Raw genomic sequence first — 8,592 nt, 5'->3', positions numbered from 1 at the left:
ACGAGGGGATATGACAGGGGTCGGCAACCTTTACCACTGAAAGAGCCATTTGGACCCGTTTCCCACAGAAAAGAAAACACTGGGAGCCACAAAACCCGTTTGACATTAAAAAAGAAATAACACTGCATACAACGTTTTTTTTGCCTTTATGCTATGTATAAACAAACTATAATGTGTTGCATTTATGAAATCAATGAACTCCTGCAGAGAAAACAAAATTACATTTCTGCATGCAACAAAAACTTTTTGAACTCCGAACAAAAGACGGGTTGAAGGTTACTATTAAGTAAAATACTCAATGTCTATTTGAGTCCTTCTTGTATTTATGAAAAACGCCGAACGTAAATTGTCTGCCAGCAGCAAACCAAAAATAACGTCAGCCAGCTGTCAACCTGAAAAATAAAAGTACTATTTCACTGAACAATGAAAAAATTTGGATATACGTAAAATAATAGGCAATTAAAATATTTATCACACTTGGTTAATGGGATTTCTGCTCCTGGACCTCAGCGCACAGCATCTGCACATCAGGGCTGGATGACGTCACCTTCATCTTTACGCAGGATCGCAAGCTGTCATCTGTGAGGTGTGCGCGATGTTTGTTTTTAATAAAGTTCATGTTGGAGAACACCTGCTCACATACATATGTGGATCCAAAGATCGACAGGACTCCAAGCGCATACTTTTTAATGTTTACATAAATGTCGGGGATAGCATTCTATGTTTCGAACACAAGTTTGTCCAGTTTGGGGAGGTTTTCAATATCACTCCATTTGTGATTCTGAGCAAGAACGGCCTTCTGACGGGCAACATCTTCAAGGTCTGCTGTCAAGCGTCTAAACTTGGACTCCCATATGTCTTTGTCAGCTATGTCAGCCAGTTCCATCTCAAGATCAGGTTGACTCACACCTGCCAATGCAGTCATATACAGTAGGGATGGATCGATGCTTAGGGGAGTGACTGGGAAGGATAATTTTTTTTTCCTCTCTGAACTCACAGAAGCGTTTCCCAAACGATGTTAGCATTGCGATGATTGCAGAATGTAAATACTCCGAAATTATCATGTCGTGAGCTTGTTTGAACTCTCTCAAATTGGGGAAGTGAGACAATGTGCCTTTCTGTAAATCTCTGGCAAGCACTGTCAACTTGCGCTGGAATGCCAAAACATCCTCCAACATGTGCAGGGCTGTACGTCCTTTCCCCTGAAGAGCTGTGTTCAGCGTGTTCAGGTGCGCTGTCATGTCTACCATGAAGTGTAGCTTTTCCAGCCACTCTGGCTGTTCCAGCTCAGGAAAGGTGAGCCCTTTGCTGCCCAGGAAAGTTTTCACTTCTTCCAGACACGTGACAAAGCGTTTCAGCACCTCCCCTCTTGACAGCCACCGGACTTTGTTGTGCAGCAGGAGATCAGAATATGCACTTTCCAGCTCGTCCAGTAACAAACGGAATTGACGGTGATTTAAACTTTTTGCCATTATTTTATTGACAATCTGAATGACAACATCCATTACCTGTGCATTCCAGAGGAAATGTTTGAGCGCACAGTGCCTCTTGGTGCAAGATGCAGTGAAAAGTCAGCAGCTTTCTGTCCAGCGACTTCTGCAGTAAAGCCACAAATCCCTTGTGCGCTCCTGTCATAATTGGTGCCCCATCAGTAGCTACTGACACCAGGTGGGTGGTCTTTATTACTTTGGCTCTTAAACAATTCAAGACAGCCTCACAGATGTCCTCCCCCCCATGTTTGGCCTTTTAGAGGTATCAACTCAATCATTTCTTCCTGTGGCCCGGCAGAGTTTACATACCGGCAGAACAGCGCTATTTGTTCAATATCACCTTTGTCTTTAGACTCGTCACAGGCAATCGAGTAGGCCACAGCTGAATTGATTTCTTTAATTTGCTGTCTTGTAATGTCTTCTGCCATTTTTATGGTTCTGTCTTTGACAGTCTTTTCAGAGAGGGGCATATCCCTGACTTCCTGCACAATTTCACTCTTGTTTTTAAAGTCCGTGAATAGATGTTCTGAAATCTTAATGAAAGATTCCTTTATATATTCACCATCTGTAAACTGCTTCCCGTGCCTGACTATATCCTGAGCAGCAACAAAACTAGCATATGTCGTTGATTTTCCAGACTTCATGAAATGATTTTTGCTCAGATCAACCTTCCGCATCAGTTCTGAAATGGCTTTTTTTCTCTCATCTCCACCCGGATATTTTTCAGCAAAGTCTGTGTGTTTATTCTGGAAATGTCTTGCGACTTCTGACTTCTTGTTGTTTGCTAGTTTCTCATTGCATATTAAGCATACCGGTAAACCAGTCTCGTCAACAGTGAAAGCAAATGAATCTGCCCACATATCATTAAACGTTCTGTTTTCTTCAGTCACTTTTCTTTTTTTAGAATTTTCCATAGTTAGCCTACCTTGGATCGAAAAATTAAAGAAATCACACACTGGCGGGTGTCAGGCATTGGCAGTGGTGACGTATATTAATAGCGACAAAAAACACGTTTTATTTAGATTGTACAAGATCACCATAATCTTCAAATTTAGAATTACATTTCAAAAACTAACAAACTAACATAAAATACATTTTAATTAAATACTGACCATTTATTTTCCAAAGCCACAGGGAGCCGCAGCACAGAGATGAAAGAGCCACATGCGGCTCCGGAGCCGCGGGTTGCCGACACCTGGGATATGATCATTTTATAACTGAAGGGTTTGTATCCTTGAAAGAAGGATCCACTCCGGTGCCAATAAACATCCTTAGGGATACTGGAGCTTCTCAATCACTGATGTTAGACATTGTGTTAAAGTTTAATGATGAGTCTGACACAGGTGAGGTAAACTATATACCAGGTGTTTGGGAGTGCCCTTATGCCTGTACATTTGCATAGAGTAAATTTAAGGTCAGGGTTAGTTACAGGACTCGTTAAAGTAGGACTACAACCTAGCTTACCCGTGAATGATGCTTCTTTATTGCTAGGCAATGACTTGGCAGATGGAAAAGTTTTTCATGAAGTGCATTTGACAATGAAGCCAGAGGAACCATGGATGGATTCTAACACAGATTCCTCCTGTGTTGTAACTCGAGCTGTGGCTAAAAAGCTTGATGTGCAGGATGAGGTTATTACTGTGGACAAGGTTTTTAAACATTCTTACTGGCCTGGTTTGAGAAATGATGTGGTGATGTTTTGTAGAATGTGTCATACTTGCCAAATTGTGGGTAAACCTAATCAAGTTACTACAGTGGCCCCACTGTAATCTATTCCCACATTTGGACTTTTGCATTTACCACTTTTAAGAACTGTGTTCGCATTTATTGCTTTAAGATTTGTTCGAGTTGCCATATAGTAGTTAACTTCCGGTTAAGTTAGTTGTTTGTTTACTTTTCATTTCTTATTGAGCAGTGTTTAATAAATGTTTTATTTGTTTATTAAAAAAACCTGTCTCAATTCTATATTCATTGTGACCATATCATAACAGCACCCCCCAGGTACTGGGGAACCCGGGGAACAGGGTGTGATCTCCACTGTTTTGGGGAATTATGTCACTGCTTTCTGCACTTGCATTGGGCTTTGTGTTTTTAGGAAGGGTTGGCAAATTATCTGAATGTCATGAGGGCATGACTAAATTCGGTGGGGGGGTATGTAGGGCTCTCAGTACCAGTAACTGTGGTGTTAACCGTTCAGGCTAACAAAATGGCTTCTATGTAATGTTACTTAATGATGTAATGGGTTTCTGTAGCTGGAGTGTTTGGGTTATAACTGCAGACAAGGGGCGAACTAATCAATGGAGAATTGTTATGCTACCTAGTATGTGTAAGCTGAGCGGGAGTTGGCGATCTTTCCTCGGGAGGAGAGCAAGGAGGACAGACATGTGAGGAGTGGACAACGGTTCCGGGGTGGCGGATACTGGATGTCGGCGGTTCAGATGGTGGCCGAAGGCTCAGAAGGTCGTTGTGGATGGAACCGGAGGTGTGAGCTCCAACATATTAAAATATCATGTGCACAAACTGATAAGTTTACTGATTTGGCGCCTTTAGGTTATCTGTTTCTACTAACCCATCGCTAAGAAATAACTATAAAGTTGTAATTATTTACTCGCCTTTGGTGTATTGTCTGATATTTGTGTTGCGAGCGTGTACTGGGGGGGGGGGCATTACACCGTACTTACACCAAAGTATTGCACTATTGGCAGGGCAATGGCGGTTCACCCTAGGTGAGTGGGGGTAAATTCGGGGCACGGATGCTACACGAGCAACACACACACACACACACAAAATGTTGGAGACCAGCAGGCCAGGCAGCATCTAAGGAAAAAAAGAAGTACAGTCGACGTTTCAGGCCGAGACCCTTTGGGAGGATTGAAGAAAAAAAGATGAGGAGTAGATTTAAAACATGGAGGATGGGAGAGGGAAACACAAGGTGGTAGGTGAAACCAGGAGGGGGAGGAATGAAGGAAAGAGCTGGGAAGCTGATTGGTGAAAGAGATACAAGCCTGGAGAAGGGGGAGTCAGATAGGAGAGAACAGAAGGCCATGGAGGAAAGAAAAGGGGGGAGGAGCACTGGAGGGAGGTGATGGGCAGGAAAGAAGTTAAGGTGAGACAGGGCAAAGGGGATGGGAAATGGTGAAGGGGTGGGTGGACATCACTGGAAGTTCAAGAGATTGATGTTCATGCCAAGATGTTGGAGACTAACCAGATGGAATATAAGTTGTTGTTCCTCCAATTGGAGTGTGGTCTCATCACCACAGTAGGGGGGACCATGGATAGACATAGCAGAATGGGAATGGGAAGTGGAATTAAAATGGGTGGCCACTGGGAGATCCCTCTTTTTCTGGGGGACTTGGCAAAGCAGTTTCTCAATCTACGTTGGGTCTCACCGGTATATAGGAGGCCACATTGGAAACACTGGACACAATAATGATCCCAACAGACTCACAGGTAAAGAGTCGCCTCATCTGGAAGGACTGAACGGGGTCCTGAATGGTATTCAGGGAGGGGGTATAGGAACAGGTGTAGCACTTGTTCCATTTGTAAGGGTAAGTGCCAGGAGGAAGGTCAGTGTGGAGGGACAAATGAACAAGGGAGTAGCATAGGGAGCAATCCCTGCAGAAAGCAGAAAGTTGTGGGGGGGGGGGGGTTGGGAGGGAAAGACGTGCTTGGTGGTGGGATCCCGCCAGAGATGGTGGAAGTTCTGGAGAATTATGCGCTGGATGCGGAGGCTGGTGGGTGGTGGGTGAGGACAAGAGGAACCCTATTCCTGGTAGGGTGGAGTAAGAGCAGATGTGCATGAAATGGAAGAGAAGCAGTTGAGGGCAGCAGACATGTTGGAGGCAGGGAAGCCGCTATCTTTGAGAAAGGAGGACATCTCCTTTGTTATAGAATGAGAACCCTCATCCTGAGAGCAGATGCGGTGGAGATGGAAGAATTGAGAGAAGGGGATGGTGTTTTTACAAGTAACAGGTTGTGAAGAGGTATAGTCCAGGTAGCTGTAAGAGTCTGTGGGTTTTTTATAGACATCAGTAGATAAGGGAGGTGTCAGAAATGGACCAGGTAAATTTGAGGGCAGGGTGGAAGTTGGAGGCAAAGTTGATGAAGTCAATGACAAATATAAAACTTTATTTATAAGTGACAACTGCACTCTGAACAGTATAACTCAGAAATTTATGATATTCAAGAATAATCCTTTTCAATTACGCCATCTAATTTTGACAATGACAATGTATAGAATTATCTTTTCTTGCAAAAGGTTCACTTAAAAGTGGCAACAATATTACTCCATGGCTTTACCCAGCATTATATATTGCTATTTTTCTCTTAAGCTCATTTTTCAAGTGTCGGTGTATTTTTTGCCTGTTCTGTTGATTGAATTTATACTGAACTCAAGATGACGGACCTGGTTTTAGCCCTTATTCTTTAAAACAACAGCAAATACTTGGGAAAGGTCAAGGCAACCAAAGTTGTAATTTGTCACTCTGACTGTTGGAATACTTACTTAAGAGGGCATGGCTGGAACAAGAAATTTATCATTAAGTGAAGCAAAGCCTAAACCTAACATATTACTTCACATCACAGCTTTTGTATTTAGCAAAGTGATCATGCAATAGACATATTTAAAGGAAATAAGTAGAAAACATACCAATGAAAGGGACAGCTGTATTTCAAGCCTGTGTTGTTAATGTTTATTTATTATTCTGGGTTTTTTACTGACTTTCCAAATGTAAAATTTTATCTGATTTTGCAAAGTAAACTTTGAACTCAACTTAGAAAGTGGGCTGCACTTGGCAAGTGGGCTACAGAGCTGATGATGCCCAAAGTGTTTGACAGGCAATTAAATTATTTTAAAGTCTAGAAACTGATGAAATATAGGAAATGCAATTGTCGATTCAGGTATAGTACGCTCACCCAAACAGGAATAAAATATTGATGGAATAATCTATTTTAGTATTATTGAATGAGAGATAAATACTGACTGGAAACCAAAGGTAATTCAGCAGGCCAGGCTGCATCTATGAAGAGGAATAAAGAGTTCATGAGGACTGATGAAAGGTCTCAGCTCAAAATTATGACTCTTTATTCTTCTCCATAGATTCTGTCTGGCCTGCTGAATCCCATCAGCATTTCATGTGTGTTGCTCAGGATTTCCAGCATCTGCAGAACCTCTTGTGTTTATCACTCAAGGTAATCACCCGGGCTTTATTCTTATATTCACCAGAGAAATCAGATCGTGCCTTGGTTTCACGTCTCCTTGGAATGACAGCATCTTCCAAGTGAGCTATTTGCTTTATCCTACTGGAGGAAGGAACACTTCCTACTTTTGTTCTTAAGTCTCTTAAGCGAGTCTTCAGAAGTCCAGTTATTTGGTATCCTAACTCTGTAGATCTAAGCAAAGGTCACAAGTGAAATGCAACAATGTTTAAAAACTTAGCAAGGTCAAAATATTGGGACAGAAAGGAAGTAAACTGTCATGATGACCTATTAATGTTACTTCTCACTTCCCAAACTGGAATGATGATGATGGTAAATTTGGTCATTTCATTGTAATTGAATGTAATAAGGTAAGGAGGACAAAGAAAACTGAAGTTTTTTACAAGCATTACCAGTCATAAATTTTACCCAGTGTTGAGAAAGGGGCTATTCTGCAGACAGAATTAAATACCTTCCTTATCCGATAAATCTTTTACACAAGTTGTTCCATGACGATTCCCTTCTTCACCAAGTCCACCAGAGAACTTTTCATCATAACCTCCACCTCCGGCCTTGCAAATATTTTACACCTTTTTTAACCATTTTTTTCAGCCAGGTCCCCAAATTATACTAAATTGTTTACATGGATTAGAAATGCAAATCACAGTCAACATGATATTTGTAATTAGACAGTGCTAACTCCCCTGCTGCTGGTTGCAACATTGTGTCTATTTGCATTAACTAAGATAGCCCATATACATTAAAACCATTCCTATACCACTTGAAAAGAGACAACTTGTGGTTGCACTATTGATAAGCATCATTTTGCAGTTGTTTGTAGTTTCCTGGAAGTCGCAGCTTATCACAAAAAAAAATGACTGTTGCTCTCCCAGGGCCCTGTCTGACCAGTTGGAAAGGAGAAAGGTAATTTTCACACAAAGGATTAGGAAGTTCTTCAGACAGTATTCTAGGACAATATTAAAGGGATTCATCTTTAAATCTGAATGAATACATCACAATTGTCACCAACTTCATCAAGACCTGTCTGCATGAGTGTATCTTTGAGAACATACCAGACATACACAGACCAAAAAGAATGAATGAACCAGGAGATTCATAGTCTGCTGAGGGCTAGGTCTGTGGAATTTAGGATCAGTAATCCAGAACTCTACAAGAAGTCCAGGTATGACCTATAGAAGACTACTTTAAGAGCGAAAAAAAATCTGATTGAAATTAGAGATGGAATCAGGCGCACATCAGCTCTGGCAGGGGTTACAGGTCACTATTTCCTACAAAGCAAAACCTAACATCATGAATGGTTGTGAAGCTTTACTCCCAAACGAGCTCAATGCATTTTATACATGCTTTGAAAGATAGAATAACACTAAACCTGTGTGAATTCCAGCAGCATCAGGTGACGCTGTGGTCTCTGTCTCAGGGACTGACACCAGAACATCTTTCAAGATGGTGAACCCTCGCAAGGCGTCATGCCGTGATGGAAGGTCACTGAAAACCTGTGCCAACCAACTGGCAGGATTGTTCAAGGACATCTTCAATTTCTCACTGCTGCGGTTGAAGGTTCCAGCCTGCTTAAAAAGGGTGGCAATCACACCAGTGCCCAAGAAGAGCAGAGTAAGCTGTCCCACTGACTTGTTGTCCAGTTACTCTCACATCTACAGTGATGCAATACTTTGAAAGGTTGGTCATGGCCAGAATCAACTCCTGGCTGAGGACCTGGACCCGCTGCAATTTGCCTGTCACCACAATAGGTTTATGATGGATATAATCTCACTGGCTCTCCACTTGCATCACGTGGACAATAGCAATACCTATGGCAGGCTGCTGTTGATTACCTCTCAGTGTTCAACACAATCATACCCTCAGTTCTAATCAACAAGCTGAAAAG

This window comes from Hypanus sabinus, chromosome 23, assembly GCF_030144855.1.
Source record: "Hypanus sabinus isolate sHypSab1 chromosome 23, sHypSab1.hap1, whole genome shotgun sequence".
Taxonomy (NCBI): domain Eukaryota; kingdom Metazoa; phylum Chordata; class Chondrichthyes; order Myliobatiformes; family Dasyatidae; genus Hypanus; species Hypanus sabinus.
Note: the sequence above shows the minus strand (reverse complement) of the source record.